The 21295-nt window shown below is 33.9% G+C and overlaps 1 protein-coding gene across 6 annotated transcripts in view; it reads right to left on the bottom strand.

Moving 5' to 3' along the window:
- Positions 1-21295, bottom strand: part of LOC144473481 (uncharacterized) — a 265918-nt gene that overhangs the window by 143767 nt on the left and 100856 nt on the right. For 5 of the 6 annotated variants that reach the window (XM_078187373.1, XM_078187378.1, XM_078187379.1 and 2 more), the window contains one exon: positions 3314-3411. The gene's annotated coding sequence lies outside the window, so the exon portion shown is untranslated. Of the gene's footprint in view, positions 1-3309; positions 3412-21295 lie in introns of all 6 variants that reach the window. The other variant, XM_078187376.1, reaches the window with a different exon arrangement.

The raw sequence follows: 21295 nt of genomic DNA, 5'->3' as shown, positions 1-21295 counted from the left end.
ACACTCCTCCATCGTCGGAAACCGCTTTCGAAGGCGGCTGTTGAACGCATCCAAGCGTCGCTAACGTACGTTCTGGCAAACTAACCGACATTGAGGCAAATACTCCCGAAGACTGCGAGAAAACCGTCCCGCGATCATAACTATTTTGAATAGGAGAGCAGTGGCACGAAAGAGTCCAATGAAGGGTGGCCATGACTCGAGTGATATCGACCATCTTTATCATCTGCACCAACATGATACATACGTTTTTACAAAATGACCATCTCCACTGTTTTCGCACGCGCATCTCACATTATTTATACTTTAAAAATCGAATTACTTCTTTATACTATATGTAGTATTTCATATCACTATTTATTTCTAAGATAAAATTTATATTAACTCTCATCTCTCAACCCTAATTTCTACAATTTAACATTAACCCTTAGAGTACGGAGTGAGGGACTTTAGGTCCCCTAAGAATAGTTTTTCTTTAATAACTTTGTAAATAACTTCTTTCTCTCTTCTTCCCTTTATAGGAATTCTATTATTAATTTATTTATAATTATAAGGTAAGTTTTTCATTTGGTAGACCCAATCCTTCGTACTCTAAGGGTTAAGCCTATTAAATCCAAAGCGTAATCGACGTAATGCTACGAGGACGATTTTCTCGATTTCTGTGCTTTTCGGATGTTTCAGATCTCACAGAAATTGATATTCCTCTTTCGAACATTCCTTATCACAGATATCGAATAAACTCTCAATCGGATAAATTTTAATCTGGATAAATTTTTAATCGAATACATATTTATTGATTCATGAGAATTGAGAAAGATAACGAACGGTGCATTTTATTGTTATTCAAGAAAAGCTTAGTTAGATATGGTCAAAATGAAATTCGTTTCAAACAACAATAATTTGGAAAGCGTCCCAATTATTTACTAACAATTGTAGCGTCACTATCGACAAAAATCAATCGCGTATCACTGTTATGTTTGATAGAATAACGATCTGTAAAACAAACAAAAAACCGATAGCACTGACTAGTTTTCTCAGGCTTTTTCGGGAATTTTATAACAACTTCCTTCTGTTTAAAAAACAACGTTACAGCTTGCCCTAATTGCAGAGAATACGGTAAAAGAATGTTTAACCGGAAAGAAAGTAATTGTTCACGGAAGCCGGATAATTTTCTTTAAAAAAATGTACCGCGGATAACACTGTGGTCTATGCCGCCTTAATAAAATAGAAGCAGATCTCGTTCAGCCAAACGTCTTAAACCTCTTTATTCTAATTCCCTCATTTCCATTCCGACCAATAAGGCCGCTACGTAAGCCGGCCATTAGAGCTGAGACCAAAATACGAGAGAAATCCATGCACGATCCACTTTGTCTAGGTTAGTGGGCCATTTTTGTGGGTTTCAATCTGGATGTCCGATTTGCGACCAATCGTGGAGGAACTTGCCAGGGAAAGTGCAATCTTGATTATTGGCCGGGTCACTGGGAATAGAGTTTAGCAGGTTGTGGAGAGGGTGGGAGCGGTCCTCTAAGGGGACGAAAAGTGAGTTGTGATCTTGCAATTTTTCAACGTCTCTCGGTCGCTCGAGCAACGGCTTCACAAGGATTCTCATAACGCAGGAATTCGAAGTCCAAATATTAAAAAATCATAATCACTGGACCGCGTTCTTCATGCATTTATTTAAAAAATGGATAGGTTAAATATCACAGAGTTCCAAAAAGAATTAATAAGTATTGCTACACTAGTTTCAATTTATTGCACTTATTAAAAGAGGGAAGGCGCAGTCATCTAACTTCTACTTCTTAAGTTAACAAAGACAATTTTTAGTTTGCATAATAATTCGTAATTTACTATGCCTTTACGATACTTTATTATAACATTTCTTTATTGTTACGCAGTTTGTGCTTAACCAGTCGGCAGTTGCAATCTTCTTGAAAAGATATACTGTAGGTATTTAATTTTCAACATATTTTACTGAAATAACACACTTCCATAAAATATATAATTTACTTTTATAAAATATTTTATTTACTTTTTATAAAATATATAGTTTATATATAATATTCGTCAAACGCAGTTGAAATGTTTTCTCATCCATAAGATATAATATTAATAATATAGTATAATATAAACTAAAATTTTTAATAAATTCTAAGATTGTCGATGAATTCTAAGATTGCGCGTTCGATTCTCTGAAATTTGAAGAATATTTCGTATTGTAGATATTTAACTAAATACAGCTGAATCTGTTCAATATTAGATCTTCTCTGCTGCATGTCACTCTGCAGGGAATGGAAATGATATTTTTTTAATATTTGATATTGAAGAATACGTTGAAGTATGTTTGAATAACGAATCTATTTGCAGTGGAAGTGCAAAGTGAGGTGTAACCTGGAATTTTCCGTTTTTCTTAACCGCGTACGTGACAAAATCCGTGGCAGCTTAATCTTGATTTAATGCGCTACGTTTACGGAACTCGCCGTTTTAACGTGATCTAAATTAAAAAATTTACGATTATCGGAATTACAAAGATATATTTTTGGAATAGTTTTTAAATTTTGTTTCGTAAGACATATAGTGGCTGAAGTAATGAAAGATTCATTTAATTTTTCTAATATTAGTAGTATTTCTGTATCTTGTTCTTAGTAGCTAATTTATTACACTGTATTTATTAAACAAACAATCAATAACCTACTCAATTACTTAAAGGTAATCAAAATGTACAACAAACTGTAATCCCTTCATGTCGCTAATAAGCCACCAGTGGTTGATGCGACAATAAATAACTAATTTGAAAAACATAATAATATAAATAATATAATTTTTATTAATATGGATATCATATTAATAGTAGAAAAATATAAACATTTTGTATAAAGATACCATATGTGTATTTAAAAAGATTATGACTAATTACAATTAAAAATTAATTAATTACGACGACAACTTAATATTTAGTTGATTCTTCAACCTTAAATATTCTTTAGAGCACACGGTGGTCCCATAGAGGAATGAGATAAGGAGATAATATATTTTTTTACTTTAAAACTTAATGTTGCAGAATAAGGAAAAAATAAAGCGAGTATAGTATAAATATTGTTTACCACTGAAAATTTATATTAAACTTGAAATGTTCCAATAAAATTATGATTTATTCTGGACCATGCACAAAAGTTTATAACAAAATCTAACATGCGTCCCTTGATTTCAACAAATTTCTCTTATAAGCAATGAGGGTACGAATACTTATGGGACTGACTGTACGTTAATAGAAATTTAAAATATTGTATTGCACATCAGGAGCGCGTTACGTACTTACAGCTGTAGCAGAATGATTCTGTAGAACCTTCAGGAGGCGCATCGTATTTGCACATCGCCATGCAAACAACGTAGGAACAAGAGCATCCCAGCCTCAATCTGTAAAAATATATGCAATCTATAAATAATCTAAATATCGTATCGTTATAAATACTATACAAATTAATGCAGAGCTTCGGGCATTATTAGAACGAAGACTATTTCCCGAAATATTCAATATGTTGTTAACAATATAAAGCCACACACAAAAGTGTTTGTACACCTTTTATTATTATTGAAATTATTAAAAGAGGAATGACAATAATCTTCTAAAGATTAAAACTTAATAATTTTTTTAAGACTAAAATAAATAACTTGAATTTTTATTACACAAAATTTTGTTATTATTTGGAATGACAAACAAATCTTTTTAAAATTCTTAATATAATAACCCATTTTAGTCTTCCTATTATGTAACAAATATTAAAGTCAAATGACATATTTAGTCAAGTTTTAAAATTGTTATTACGTTTTAAAAGTTATATGATCACTTTTATTGGCAACTGTACCTACCAAAGAAGTTGCTGAAATATTTTATACGAAATTGCAGTAGAGTTCATTCTTCTAATACTGATTTTTTAATTCTTACGTAGTACAGTTGTAATGAAAATATATTGCCACCAGGAAACAATAAATTGTACCTTTGTTATTTGACTATAAAATGAAGGAGTACAATATAAGAAGTATCTGTTTTTTATATTCATACCTTTATAACTTCATAATATAATATAAATATAATATAAATATAATATAATATAGTATATGGTATAGTATAGTATAGTATAGTATAGTATAGTATAGTATAGTATAGTATAGTATATAGTATAGTGTAATATGTATGTCTTCGCAAGTTTATATTTCACCTAATTGTTTTTGCGATAAATATATAAAATCTAAAGACTAACGATAACAGAGATTACATGGTAGACCAAGTTTTACATAAATACTATGTACTAAAGTATGCGGCCCTCGACGGTGCCACGTGCGTACTAATCACCGAAAGGGTTAATTCTACGATACACGAATCGTTTGACGCTAATTTCGTGTTGCGTCTTGCATTTACGGGAGCGTAATGAAATTGCTGCGACCGGACGAAATTCGGAGGCTACTGGATGCATCGCAATTAATCCAGTACACGTTGTGTAATTTTAATGGGATAACTACCATGCCCGTGTTGCAGAATGGATACTCCACGGGTGGTCAACGCAATGCATCACACTCGTTCCCTTTAATCCCGTTGAAATATATGCCTTTGGCAAAAAGACATTTTTATTGGTTTCCGGTTATTCACTTTTACAACTTGTATGTACACTGCATGTTGGTACGCGTGCAACGTGTACGAGAAAACGTATTACCCATCTCATTCGCGCAATGAAAAATGTTATTCCGATAAAAGGACATTTTATGTCGCATTCGATTGCAAAGAGTATATTAAAAACAAGAGTATTAAAAATAAGAATATTGAAAACAAGAGTATTAAAAACAAAGGTATTGAAAAATTTTCACTGAAAATATAACGATTACTGAAACACAGACATATTTTACATTTTACGCTGCTACAGAATATCATGCAATTAATTTATCAGAGAAAAAACAGTAAGACGAAGAAAAACAAGAAAAATTGCATTAGGATTAATGAAACAAATTGTGACTTTTCCAGAAATACTGATGCTAAAATTATAACTCACTTGAGGCATTTGGTAGTGGTCCTATTCAAATATTCTTACAACATAAAAGTTTATACAACTCATCGAAAATAGCTTGTATTAAAAATATCAAAACTATATCAAAAAGTGTATAAAAATGGTAGCAATATTTGTGTGAGACTTTCAACTGCTCGCCAGTTATTTTATTACTAGTACATAATTACATTCAACTATTTGACGATCATAAAATATTTTAAGGTTCTATAAAAAGTTGGGCGACTTTTTCTAAGAGAATGAAAGACTTATGATGTATTAAAAATTCAACCTTGCACATGAATATTTGGTATGCGTATGTAGAGCATGTCGCTGTTGTCGAAGGTTGGCACCACAGGATATTATTTAGCTTGTTCGTTTCCAAGCTTCAATCATCTATGGTTTCATCGATAAGGCAAGTTTCTCAGATGTTAAATTAGTTTCGAAGTAACAAGCGAATGGTATAAGGCTTGATATCCTAGGAACATTGTCAATATTTAGACCAAGAAAGCAATGTTATAAAATAGTAGAAAGATTAAGAGAATTTATTATTTTTATCTATTATTTTCTATTCTATCAAATCAATTATTTTTGATTTACTAAAATTATTGAAAAGAAAAACAATTCATATTTAGTTTCTATTTCTTGTGAACGATGCAGACTTATTTTTAGGTACTTGTGACAATGAAATATAAACAATTTACAGAAGAACATCGTTCGAATAAAATTGCGTGCATAAAATTCTGTTAAATGTAAAATTTAAGAATATTGTTACGTTCTTTATCAAAAAAGTAAATGCATTTTCATTTATTTTCTATCTATTTTCTATATTTTATCTATTTTTACAATTAAGTTAAAAAAAGGTTTACTCGTTGTTTTAGCACTATTTTAACCTAAGAGTCCGTTTTACATATTATTCTAATGAAAATTATATATCCCTTATAGCTACCACGTTTGAAAAAATCTTGCCAATTGTGAAGCGTCTATTGATGTACTTTAGAATTTTCTTGAATGCTTCAATATGGATGAAAAATAACAGACCGGCCGTACCCTTCTCAACGGCAATTGCCACCGTGGTCCCACACGTAGCGGCACGGCGACACTGATTTATAGATCAATATGCTTGAAAAAAGGGATTCTTTGAGCACCCTCCTGCGTGGCTTGCGTGAAAAAACGAAGTCACGAGGTCAGTAGGTACTGCACAATTTGGGACAACGCCCTATATCGGTGATACGCTCTGATCTCACTAAGGGAATGATTTTTGATCGTTTGTTTTTAGGGAGAAATACATACAGTCGGTCAAAAAAGTATTGGCACAACCAGTTTTCTTTGAATATCTTTAAACTATAAAGTAGTCTATTAACATTAACTATGTTTATTAGTGTCTTTTGGCGCACATAAATAGTATGTTTACTGACAAGTCTCAGTTATTTGTTATATGGAAATAAAGTCAAGAAAACGAAAAATCCCGAGTCAAAAAAGTATTGGCACACGTACAATTTTGCTATAAGCGCAAGTGTTACGCAACTGTAGAAGTGTACAATTAAACTTACTTAATATTTGGAGGGCATGCTTTTAGCCTTAATTACGGCCTGTAATCGATTAGGTATCGGTTCGATAAGTTTTTGCATAATTTTTGATGAAACGTTGGACCACTCTACTAAACGCGTCGTTTTGAGATCATTTTTGTTTTTAATTTCCCTTTTTCATACTTTTAAATCTAAAATATGCCAAAGATTTTCTATCGGTTTAATATCCGGCGATCGAGGCGGTGTAGGGAGCTGTTTTGGTACATTGTACAATAACCATTCCCTTGTTTTCCTTGACGTGTGCTTCGGGTCCGTTGTCTTGTTGGAATCGAAACGATTCGTTTATGCCCGTTTTTGTTGCACTCGTTAACAAATTATTTCGCAACGCGTCGATATAGACGCTTGCATTCATTGTATCGTCAATAAAAGCCAAATTTCCTACTCCATGATATGATATACAGCCCCATACCATGACACGACCACCACCGTGTTTTACTCTAGGAATAATATTCTTTTGATTTAGTTCGGTTTCCTCCATACAAATCTTTTTCCATCGGAGCCAAAAAGATTGAACTTGTTCTCATCTGAGAAAATAGTCGACTTCCAAAATTCCATTGTCTTACTTGCATATATTTTTGCAAATCCGAGCCGTTTCTCCCTATTCTTCTCATTAATGAACGGTTTTTTTCTCGCTGCTCTACCATTTTCCGCAGCATGTAAAACATTTCGAACTGTTTGGGCATTCACTTCTTTTCCCGAATATGTTGCGATGTCACAGCTAAACTTTTGGCACTTACGAAAGGATTTTTTATTGCTTCTTTGATGATACCTCTTCCGTTCTCTAGTGGTAAGTACTTTCGAACGACCTGATCGCGATTTGTTCTCGACGCTACCAGCTTCCTTAAATTTTTCTACTACATTTTTCACTGTCGAGAAACTAAAATTTAATCAATCGCCGATTTTTCGGTAACTTTTACCATTTTTGTGTAATGAAATAATTTCATTTCGCACGCTTATTGATAACTCGCTCTTCTTCGTAGACATGATTCTTGTTCAAAGAGTAAACATGTACAGATTGTGTTAAATGAGGTAAGAGATTCGTGATAGTAAATTTTGTTTATGAGAACTAAAGAGAATTAAATCTTATCAGTCAACAGGATTAATTTCAACATCATTACAGCTTATGCGAATGCATTCGACATATGCAGTATTATTGTTAAAACACAACAGCGCGCTTACACATTCCTCCATTGGTGAATTACACGTGTCACTCTCTGCGACCGCTGTGGTAACGAGCATGCTGCATCAAACAATATAATTAACACTTTATCTGCCGGTGTCACATACTCCTCGACATACGACTCCACATACAACTCGAGTTCTATCTATAATATGTGTAGATATTGGTTGGAGTGGCGTGAATGTGACAGTGACAATCCCCATAACAAAATCGCAGGAGGTCTCATTTCCCTCGACAGACAATACATATCCCGATAAGATAAGACACGAGTTTATATAAACTATTGTTCTTCGCCGCGAGGCCAGTCTTGACCGTGATCCGATACCTTCGCCATCGATAAGCGTTATTATAAGTGCCGTGCCGTTGTAAAATTAAAAGATTATTAAATAAAGAAATAGTTGTTGGGCTACGGCTCAACGACTCCTTTTTTTTATATTCGTTCTAATTATTTTACGTGACATGAACGTGGTTCCGTTGTTTTCCATTGTATGTAGGATCGGGTTTTAGGTGATTGACTCCCGCAATATCGCAATGTCTTAATAACGAAAAAAGCAACTTTATTAATAGAATAAAATGTGAGAGATATAGAGATACAAAAACGAAATACAATTATTAGCTATTCACCGCAGCTACGACCGATCACAACTGAGGATCGCTTCGGCGATCCTCTCCGCGTTACCGCTGATCGCTTTCCTTTGTTTTTTCCGCCGAGCGCAACACCCGGCCATCCACCAAGTCACCGCGCTCGCGACATCCTACACTCGGCCATTCCTGCATACTCTTCGGTCTCCGAAGAGTTCACATCATACAGCTTCATACAGTCGACCGCAGTTGTTGTGATACGAGACCCTTCGCCGCTTCCTACACGAATGACCTCGTACCTATCATTACGTCTGACGCCGGACACTCGATATGGCCCGAGAAATTTCGCTTTTAATTTAGAGCCAGGATCGTACTGAGTCTTTTTAATTACAACTAAATCGTCTACCGCATACTTCGTTGGCGCTTTACGTTTTTTATTATACACCCGTCGATTCTCTTCTTGTTTCTTACGCACTAACGCTAACACTATTCCTACCGACACTTCACGTATACCTATTCCTACCGCGGCCGGTCAAATGACCGGTCTTTCACAACTTGTATTTTTCAATGTTGCATGCAGACCAATTTACCAGTATAAGAATATATTTTCTTTTATTCAAGAGTACATAATCTACATTTTATTCTTTTTCGTCGCATTTTTTATATATGCGTTTCTCAACTGTACATTTTCCGCATACGTACTTTTTACAATTGAATTGTCTCCGGTGTTCGGGTGTCATTTTCTTCAACTTGTACGGAGTTGTGCATTGAATTGAGAATTAGAACTTTCTTTCATGGTTTGGCTTTGTAAATTTTCAACATACAATTATCTGAGCGATAGAGTTTGGTTGAGAAAAGTGCCATGTCGTCGTTTTTCAGTTTTGCCAGTACTGGTAGCTCTTTTCTATTTGCTCTAATTGTCCCAACAATCATAGTTTTTTTTGCTAAAAGTTTTGTTGCTATAGGTAGGCTTGTAAAAAAAGTTGTCTGTGGTTATATTTCTTCCACATACGGTTCTGCTAATTTCATAGTGACAAACTCTCCAAGAGGAACTGATGGTTCTCTACTTTCATCTTTTCCCAAATATGGAAAGCCGTTTATTATATATTTGCTACGTACATCGTACAAAATTGCACTTATAACACGTAATACGATATAAAATATTACAAAATAATAATAAAAGACTGCCAAGTATGCTCTTTGTGACTTTCACGTTTCGATGCACTCTGTTCGTGTCGCAAGACTATACTGATTTGAATTCGTGAGAAGACCTCTATACATTTTTTTCAGTTATAAGTTTATTTATTTTGCGTCATAGTAGAAAAGATGGCGTAAGAACATTCAAGGATCTGGACCGTGTCGGATATCAATCAAGCAAATAAACAACGCTAACCCTATAGTCGAGCGAGAACTGTAAACACTTGGAAGTGCAGTAAACCATTTTCTGGAAGGTACTTCTCGGATAAAATCGTGCCACAACTACATTACCTTTTGTTTGTAACGACTTTATAATTTTGGCATTGAATCTTAGAGAGAAACTATTATAAAAATGTATTAATCGTACTACCGGTCAAATGACCGGTCGTGGTAGGTAAGACAGACTACAAAGATTTCTCAGAAAATAAACAATAAAAAAATAAGCGAATATTGAAAAATGTATCATACATATATATGAGGAAAAGTCGTGAAGTTTAAAGGCGATTCACTTACGTTGAATGTAGGAAATTCCAATTGAAAATTTAAAAACGGTCATTTGACCGGTCCTGGTAGGAATAGTGCTAATATAGTATCTTCTACTATTAAAACTGGGTAACGACTTAACGCATCTACATGAGGCAACTGTGATCCTGGGCGATGCTCGACTTCGTAATCAAATTCTTCTAGAATTAATGCCCATCTCGCTATTTTTGGCGATAGATCGAACTTATGCAGAGTCTTACGCAATGCATCGCAGTCGGTAACTAACTTAAATTTTATTCCTAATAAATATACCCTGAACTTTTGTACGGCTTTAATAACAGCTAAAATTTTGAGTTCATAGGAGTGATAATTTCTTTCCGCATCCGAAGTCTTCCTACTCATGAAATAAACTGGATGAAAATGTTTCTCGTCAACGTCTTTTTGCAACAATATTGCGCCGTATCCGTCTTTACTTGCATCGGTATGCAATTCTGTAATTGCCGTAGGACTATAAATTCGCAATGTCGGTTTATTAGCCAACGCTGCTTTTAACGTTTCAAACGATCTTAGCTGCTCTATGCTGAAATTAAATTTAACGTTGTCCTTTAGTAAATCTGATAAAGGGCGGGCTATTTTGGCATAATCGCGAATAAACTTTCGAAAGTATCCTGTCAGTCCTAAGAAACTCTGAATTTGTTTTCTAGATGAAGGAGTTGGAAAATATTGTACTGCTTTAATTTTCGCTGGTGATGGATATACGAATCCCTCTTCTATTTCGTAGCCAAGATATTCCACGCGTTTCTGCAAAAATGTGGACTTTTTCCAATTAATATCTAAACCATTTTCTTCCGCGACTTTTAACGTTTGAACCAGATTCTGAAATGCATCTTCGTTATCAACGCCAAGTACGATCAAATCGTCCATGTATGTGAAAACAACTTTACACGCAATTAGATGTTTAAAAACTTCTTGTATAAATCTGAGAAAAACTGCAGGACTATTACAAAGACCAAAAGGGGTTTTCGCGAATTCGTATTGTCCGTCCGGAGTCACGAATGACGTATATTTCTGACTTTCTTTTTCTACCGGTACGTGGAAAAAACCATTCCTCAAATCAATCACCGAGAATACCCGAGCACCCGCTAACGCATCCAAACTATCTTCTATAAGCGGCATCGGAAATCTGTCCCTAACTATCTGTTTATTTAGCTTATGATAATCGACGCAGACGCGATACTCGCCGTTTTTCTTCGGTACTATTACTACCGGACTTGTGTATTCACCGATGCTAGGATGAATCACACCGCTCTGCAACCATTCCTTGATTTGTTCCGATAGGATGACCTTCTCTTTCGGCGATAATCGTCTCGGACGAGAGTAGATGGATTCCTGGTTTCGTAATACGATCTTGGTCTCGACTGCTGTCTTCACACTCTCAGCTGGCTTATAATTTGAAACCACGGCCTTTATCTTATCGTCGTAGGAAGTATACGCACTTAATTCGTCCTTTTCGATAAAATTTATTGATAATAAGTCAATAATGTCTTTATCGATGTTAGAGTCCCTCTTATTCGTCTCACTGCGTTCGTTATAACTTTCACTTATTTTGTCGCTTGCTGTTTTCACGGTTATCACCCCCTTGTTCATGCATAGTTCCACTCGATTTAAAAAATCACGTCCTAGTATCACTTCCGATGTCATGGATTCTCGCGGAACCACCAACATGCTGGTTATGTGTTCGTCTCCGCCAATAACCAGTTTCGCGTCAAATCGCCCGATCGGGATAATTCGCGCGTTACCGAATCCCGTGAGCGTGCGCGAGGTTTCGTTTAGCCGCACTTTGCCTATTTTGTCAAAAAGATCTTTTCGAATAAGGCTTACTTCACTACCGCTGTCCACTAATGCACCACACGTTACATTGTCAATTCTCACTTTGAGTTCGCCGCCGTTACATTGTATAGAATTCACCTCTGCAACACTTTGCTTCGATTTCTTTCCGTCGGGACAATTTGGTGCAATGTGACCAAAATTGTTACAATTAAAACATTTTAGTCCTTTTGCTTTGTCTGGGCAGTTTGAATGCTCATGATCTATTGAACCACATCCGTAACAGTGAGTCTTGCCGTATTTGCCATGAGGCATTTTCTTTTTCTCTATTTCTGCTTTTTTGATAAACGGCTTCTTGTTTTCCATCATCTTTTCTTTCCTTCTGTCGAAGAGTTCCAAACGTTTCCTCATTTCGTGTAACGAACATGCACAATACAACATTGTTTTGTTCATTTCTTCGTCCTGTATTCCGTTAATGATGTGTTCGATTAGTGCTTCGTCCTCCACGTTTCCTTGGCTTGCTATTTCCTCTAAGATTCAATATAAAAATACTAGAGTATATTCTACAAGAACTGAGTCTATTACAAATGTTGAAGTGTTTGAGTGTAACGCGGTACCTAAGTCCGGTATTCTCGGTTTTCACGCACTGAGAAATGCAGGGGTTCGTACAGCCTGACAGTTTTGACGAGAATAATACGTAGTCTATAGCCTGCCGACTTTGGTTGCGTACTGCCCGATGAGAGAGGAAAACGTGGCCCTTTTATACCCCGAAATTCGGTGGAATCTGGGGGTCAGGAATGCGTCTAGTGGAAGTTTGATGCGTGGAAGACCGCGGCGCTCGGGGCCTTTTGTTTATTGAAAATGCGCTGGTCGCTGCCTAATGAGTCGCTGTAGGGGAGATAAGAATTTTCGAGGAATGGAACGTCTGAAAAATGTACGGTATGACCGAGTTCGTACGTAACACTGCCCACTTTATTTACCTATTAACAGATATTTAATGACTGAGCTGTGTAAGAGAACATCAAAAATATTTAACTTAAATAAACTTTATAAATACTTAATATTTCCTTAAAATAACTTTACCTTGAATAATTCTCATTTCGAACTAAACAATTTGTTGGATCCTACATAAGATTAATATAACTTTTAAACAATTATTTAATACGACTTCTTAATCGTTGATCTTCAATTTAAAGCAAAATGTTGGAAAACTGTCCGTAAACAAAGATGCTAACATTTCAGTTTTCCTTTTATCGAGTTTTGCGAGTACTATACCAGAGTAGTTCTAGTATTAAATGCTATGATTCAAAGTATAAAATTGAGATGTTTTAAAATTCTGTTCCCCGCTTCTTTCGCATGAACGGTTTATCGATGAATCATTCGATTCGACGTGTGTGAACCATCAAAGGTTGATTTGTAGTGCCAACAATTTGACAGGACATGGCAATAGCAGCAAATTGAAAGACCTTGTAAATCGAAAGAGCATGGCACCACCACATCACGACCCGAAACCAAACGTAACGACTGCGTTGGAAATATGGAACTGCAATGGAAATTTATTTCTCGCGCACCATATTTCTCGGCTATGACAGATACAGATGCTCACGTTTTTCGATTACTCTGAAACCGTTTACCTAAAGAAGACTTCAATGGTACCACCGTAGTGATAAATATATCAACTGTTTAACACGTTCGTCCACCACAATTAGACACAAAACATCCCCACATAATTAAAGCAATTTAATTAATTCAAATAAAACGAAAAAGTTCACATTTATCATAGGGGGATGACATTAGAACTCTTTCGCATTCGAAAAATCATAGTCGAATTCATTTTGCTCGAATATATCGCAATAAAAATAAATTTTCAAAATTGGTCAGAAATCAGATTTCTGACGAACGTGTTAAACATCACTTTAAAAATTTACACAAAATGTATCTTATAAAATTTTCGAGGTTAATATATAATTTATCGAAACATCTGTTTTATGAGTGATTAATGAAGGAAATATAGTTAATCGAAAAATTCTAACATTGGGAAACAGTATGTGAATATTTATGTAACATTTATCAGAACGTGTATATTTATTAACATTTCTGATGATACATATTTATAATATTGTGTCATGGTAATTATTCAAAATAGGAGCCTCAAAACCAAATTTGAATTCACTTTTTTATTTATAATACTATTTCTTTTATTTAATTTTAATATTATCTAGTAATGATATTATCTTATTTATAATAATATTTATTTATATATGAAAAATGGAATTAAAATTTTCTTTATTGTTTAAAATAGTTAAAGCAGCTATGAATAGCTTTTAATTTGAGTGACTTTAATTTTAGGACTCGATCAACGTATTAATGCCAGTATAGAAGCAAGAATGGCTACTTTAGATAAGAGTTGTTTCGTAATTTATTTCTTTCGTGATATCATAAATCATATCGGATAGAATTCAGTAACGCGTGTTTAGGACTCGTTTTCTTTCTTGTCAACTTCGGGACAATTTAATTAATCACAATAAAACTTTCTGCGCATTGCGTTACTGCGATAGAATCGGTCGGTACATAGTTACTACACTGTTCAGATACCTGCAAATATATAATAATTACGACTCTGTATGGAGAATAATAGTTGATTAGGTTACACATTTTATACAAGTGATATTTTTATATTTTATATTTAAATGTTATATTTTTACAGATCGATATAATTTTTAATCTTTTTTTCTATTTAATACATTATTCTTGTTACATTCTATCTTTGTCTATTTAGTGATAAAGTTAATATTTGTATTATTTGTTATATCGATTTATATTGTTTTACGAAATAACTCGTAAATCTTGTGAAATTAAGTACAATGTGCAAAACAAGGGCGTAAGGAAATATTCAATCAATCAGAAATCAAATATTTGTTTAAGCAATTATTGATATCTATTGAATTTGTATTAAATAACAAAAATAACATTATTTGAGATATTGGTTTTATATTGGTTCAAACTGAATGTTAATGAATATGATAGAAACATTTGTTCTAAGTATAGCAAAGACAGTAATAATTACTAAATTAATAAAAATTAATTACTTATACATATTGTGTATACAGGTTATATACTGCTGCAACTTAAATACTTAATTTTCAGTTATTTACGTCGTACATCGACACTGCAATGATACATTAAACAATGATTTATAAGAATTGAATATTACAAATGAAACTAAAAAGATATGCAGTCCTTGATTTACTCGACTTGGCACATGAGTGAATATTGTTATACCGTATTCAAAATAAAACACAAGCATTGAGGTAACTCCTACATAACATAAGCTGAACACTGCGTAACTCGGCGTTCTTGTTAACAGAAGAAAACTTCAAAGGAGATGCTCTCATCGTTCATCACAAAGTCGATACATGTCACGGAATTTCTAAAACTTTCTGAGGAAAAAGTGTGAAAGCAAAAAGAATAAATTTCTCGACAAAGGTGAAGCGTAGGTAGTAAAAGTTGCAGAGAAACGGTCATTTAATAATAATCTAATAATATATGTATATATGTACGTATATATTATAGGTATGCACATGTATAAATAGTATAATATAATAAATATAAATAACATATAAATAATGTATATATGGTGTGGCGTGGTAATAAGGTATACAGAATATGTCTGAAAATTTGACACAGTAATTGCTGTCTTGCTAATAAAATTGTTAGAATGAATCCAAGTTTATTCTATAATAATCTAAATGCCGACAATCCATCAAGAATTGAAAATTCAGTGTACCAATACTTTTCGTAGCCACCGTATATTAGCGTTTCGCTTCAGTAAACAAATATCCAACGGACCGGAAGGTGACACGTGACCGATGTGTGCTCAACCATACTTTCCCGCGACATACTGATTAGGCAGCGATAGTGGCAACACACGACGGGGGACACGGCCGCTTCCGAAAAACCGAGTTATTAGCGTGTGGGGTGGCAGTGGCGCGATCCAGGGGCGTATATCGATGGAAATTCGCGCGTGAATACGATACCAATCGTTAATAGCGAGGGGCGTATATGGCTGCCGACGCTGACCTTTCAGGATTGCGTGGCGCGCTCGCAAACACGGTACCGTTCCGTGCCAACGAAAACACAGAACAAAGCATCGGAACCGACAACCAGCTGGCCGCAAGCTTCAAGCAACAAATGAAGATTGCGGTTTACATTGGCCCGCCTTTATGCGCAGCCTCCAGAAGCCTGGGGTCTACAGTTCGGTCAACTGCATGTACACGTATAGATATGTACATGATGTAGCTACGTACACCACGAAGAAGCCACAGCACTGCATACTTATCGTTACTGTCATTCTCACTTTCTCCCGAAATCCTGACTCAAACGCATTGTACCAATCATCGTTATAGTCGTCCCGACACTCTGCGGCAATCTCGCGAATCGATTCTAAGGTTTCAAATCCGAATTTGTTGCTAGTCACACTCGCCTTCGAAAGTGTCGGTCGTCAAAATGAAAAACGCATTATCTAACTGGACGGTGCTGATGTACATGAACATGGTAGTACGATGCTATTTCCATTTGTACACTGCGCGAGAAAATGATAGGACATCCCAGAATTTTTCGTGTTTCTCAAAACCAATAATGCATAGAAAGGTTTTACATGTGGCTGTATAAACAGTACCCCTTCTTTATTAACACGTGAGAAAACAGCCACTGATTATGCTTTTTTAAAGGAATTATATCTGTTTATGTAAAAGACGAGTACGACAAAATGATAGGACACGTGCAGAAAAAATATGATTTTTATTTAATTTTAATGTTTTATTTAATTTCAATAATGTGTACACATTCCTTTCTTTTCTAGAACCGCTAACATTCTCCTAGGTAGTGATTTATATAATTTTTTAAATAACTACGCGAAATTGCCTTCCAACCTTCTTCCAGCGCGGCTTTTAACTCTTCAATTGAATGAAATTGTCTACATTTTCTGTAGACGTTACGAGATAACTGTCTCCAGACATTTTCAATAATATTCAAATCTGGTGATCTCGCCGGCCAAGGTAAAACTTAAATATTATTTCATTGAAAATATTGTTTTACCGCTTTGGCCGTATACACTGATGCATTATCTTGTCGAAAGATGACGGCATCTCCACCAATTCGTTCCGCATTTGCTGCAATTTCTTCATCAATTAGTTTTATATAATCAGCGCTTTTTAATTTCGCATTGATAAAACGAATATTTGTTTTCCCTTTATATCCAATTCCTCCCCAAACCATGATTTCTCCTCCTCTCGTCTGACGTTTAAGTTGAAACATCGGTTCCTTTCTAAGGTCATGAAAATAATACGACCAACCATCTGGTCCATCGAGAGTGAATCTTTTTTCATCGGAAAAATGCACTTTCTTCCACTTCTTCTTCCATCTAATGTGCTCTTTGGCAAACACCAATCGATCAGAAATATGTTTCTTTGTTAAGGACGGCTTTCTCTAAATCTTTTTACGTTTCATATGATCAGATTGTTGTAATATACGCTGTACATTCCTTACATTGGTTTCTATTGCTGCTTCCTGTGCTATTTGACGACAGTAAGTATTGGCAGCAAGTATGACGAATGAATGCATATCTCTTATTCATGGTATGAGAAAGAAAGACATAAACTATTGGAATTAACACGTTCGTCGCCGCGTCACCAATATCTGGGTGACACTAATTTCTGACCAATTTTGAAAATTTATTTTTATTGCAATATATTCGAGCAAAATGAGTTCGACTATGATTTTTCGAATGCGAAAGAGTTCCAATATCATCACCATGATAAATGTGAACTTTTTAGTTTTATTTTAATTAATTATATTGCTTTAATTATGTGGGGATTTTAGTGTCTAATTGCCGGCGACGAACGTGTTAAGTTAGCAATAAGTAATTTTAAAAAACTAAATACAGTCGGTATAATGGAACTTGCTTCGATCAGTACACTTAATTGTCAAAAAAATAATGTTTGTTTAAAGTTACAGGTAGAAATGAAATCTTCCCTATATTATAAGCAGACTATGAATCGTTGTATTTATGATAATAATAATAATCAGGACAACTAACACACTGTAAAGACGTTAGAAAAATTTATGAAGTTTCTTACATTTTTCTCAATTTACTTGAATTATTCAGGAAGAAATGCATTACTATTTAACTTGCAATTGTCATAAATTTATTTACAAAATTGTTACTTCGCATATGAATTCACAGTTGAATCCATCTAGTCGAATCTGATGATCTTTATTACATTAATGATATTTCTGTGGTTGCCTATAGTATATCTATGTCAACATAAATTGATAGAAATGAGATTTTCTTTCTTTTCAAATTAAAAAGGTGAATAAAACTTAAATAATTAAAAACAAATTTGATTTGACGTTGCCTTTTTTATTTTCATTTGAACGGCCGGAAGATCACAAAGAATAGTATCATATTTGCAGCAATGAAAAATCGTAAAAATCTTAAAACAGTCTTTTGCGTCCCCGATGCATCGTTATCTCCGACATAATGCATCGAGAATTTTGTGAACGTCATCGTAACGGTGATATAAACAGTTTTAGTAGTCATGAATCCTTCGCCTGTGCAGCAACGTATATTGTGCTTTATATCGTTTATTTAAACGAGTTTTAAATTGAAATGCATCTCCAATTTTTATGCGAATCCGATATTATCAGATTCGATAAAACTCTTGGGAAATAGCTTCGAGGAATACGAAAACTAAAATGAATTGCATTTGTTTAACGCGATTGTCAAGAAATAAGTACTTCGATATGTAAAGATAAATCTGTTTTACTAATTAATTTTGATTACATACATATATACATGTGTGTGCATGTGCTATGTTATATATGTATAAATAAATAATATAACATTATATAGAAATTAATAAAATAAGAAGAAAGAGAAAAGATAATAATAATAAAAGAAAAGAAAAAAAAAAGAAGATATTTCATTTTGAAAATATTTGCTAGTTTAATTTTTATATTTAATTAAGAGCTATTTTTAACTCAGTTTCGTATAATGAATTTTGTGTACGATTTGTTCATTTGGATCTTTTCAAACCGAACTTTAGATGACACTTACTATGAATAAGCCGTGCCTGTTTATTGTATAAATTCGGGTTCGTTGAAGCCTGGAATTCTGGGTCATTAATTACAGTTACTTGTCAATTGCAACGGAAGCTGTATATTGCAAGCCATTTGTTTCTTGAAACGCGCAGTGACGCGCCGTGATATACGGCGTAAAATTTTCCAAACCTCAGCGTGCTCGAGTTCAATCCACATGCTATTTCTCCTGAAAACAAGCCTTATTTGAAAAATCTAGGTGGCGAAATGAGAGCAGAACATTTTCGGTTTGCGTTTATTATTTTTTAGCAAGAATTTGATCGTTTAAGAATTGAAAATGAGTTTCTTTATCAGAGTATTGCGCCAATCTTCGACGAAAATATGTACTATTCACTGGAATGTATATAATATCACATATATTCAAATTATTGTTCTTCATTATAACTTTATTTTAAAATTAAAAATTTACAATAACAATTTTTTTTAAATTTTGTATCCATTTATTCTAGTATTACTTTATTATTTAAAACATTAATTTGTGGAATCATTTTGTTCTTGTAATAATATATATAATGAAAAATAATTTAAATAAATATTTTAACTATAGGTGGTGGACACTATACCTATCGCACTCAGATGACCATATTTTATAATTATAGATTTATAAAAGCAATTTTATAGGAAGCGATTGGGTAAAATTTATTATTGGTAGAATGATTGTAATAAGTATGTGAAAAATATAAATAAACTGGATCTTATCAATTTTACGAGACAATTCTTCGGTAAGTTAAGTAATAATAGTTATTGAAAATAGAATTATAAGGGACGGTAAGCAGTTTAGATTTTTTTATACAAGTTCAAAAATTTTACGTAACTTCAAACCAGGAAATATCAATCTTTGCAAATAAATAAACAACAAATGAGCAACATTAAAGAAATCGAATTTTCTTTGTCGTGTAGAAAAACCCGAAAGAAATCGGTGAGGAAACGATGATATTTTTGTAATACTGTGACTAAAAATGAAAGTCAGATAAAAATGTGAGGTTAGACTGCAATTTCATTTTTTAAGAATCCATTTTCAATGATACATTAATTATAATATATAATGTATGTAATAATATTAGAATATTAATGTACATTGTTATTTGACTGTTTATTTTCTGACAATTAATTGAATTTTTCACATATTTCATCGAGATCCATAGAAATGTTAAAGATGGAGTACCATAAAACTGGAAAAGTACCATAAAAATTATGTTTAAAGGCTATGCATAATTGATAAATAAAGGTATAAATAGCCCAAAAGTACAAATAAAAGTATAAAAGTATACTCTGTTATATTTTTGTCGAAAGGTTCCGTTTTTCCAGTGTTAAATCTTCGAACATAATTTATAATTGCCTTCAAAATTCTATGGGAAACCGAAGCTTGTTAGCGATTGGTTCCTGCTGAGATTCTTAGCATTACAACAGGATATCGGGATCGAGTTAATTCGAAATTGAATCGACCTCCCAGCGATGAGGAGAGGAGAGGAAAGTTCAGTGGTTCGCACTCGGCTAAGGTGTCCATGATAGGTGACTAAAACGGGCGTGGGCAATCTCGTCATAAATCGAAGCAGACTAATAACTAGGTTTCGCGAAACCCCATTGTGCACAACTGCGCAGATACCTCTTATTACCAGTAAAGTTCATGGGAACGATTCAACTCTGCAGTTGATGCAGCTTTAAAATAAAACTTTCAGTTATGTGAATATGAACTAGGATTTTAATAGATTATTCTTTAGTTAAATCATAAAAAAGGAAAGGTCGGATCTGAAAGAATAAATGTTGGTCCAGCAAAAAATATAAAGAATATTTACAGCATACACATATTTTTGGATAAACCCTGGTTCATTGAATTGATGTTGCAGAGTTATTGTTCAAAATGATGCATTGCAAAGGAATACTTTAACTTATACAAATTCCAATTAGACAAATGGTAGTTATATAATATAACTATATAATTTTCTATAATGTTATACAGTGAAAAATGAAAACTCATACAGAGCGAATTGCAGTTACAAATTGCATATGCAGTGGAATGAACGTATCGGCAGACGGTCTGAATGTTAAAGGTAAAACTTCCCAGTTTCCTAATAAAGTGTTCCAGTCACGCAAATAAAATACTCAAGTCGTAAGTGGTGAATTGCCTGTTACTTCTTAATACGCGGACACGTATAGACACTTGCAACGAAACTGTTATGGATTCTCTGCATTGCGGTAAATTCCAAATCATATGTTAGCATCATTGTGTTACACTTACATTTCTTAAG

The sequence above is a fragment of the Augochlora pura genome, chromosome 7 (genome assembly GCF_028453695.1).
Source record: "Augochlora pura isolate Apur16 chromosome 7, APUR_v2.2.1, whole genome shotgun sequence".
In the NCBI taxonomy this organism is placed as follows: domain Eukaryota; kingdom Metazoa; phylum Arthropoda; class Insecta; order Hymenoptera; family Halictidae; genus Augochlora; species Augochlora pura.
Note: the sequence above shows the minus strand (reverse complement) of the source record. Positions and strands in the feature narration are given on the sequence as shown.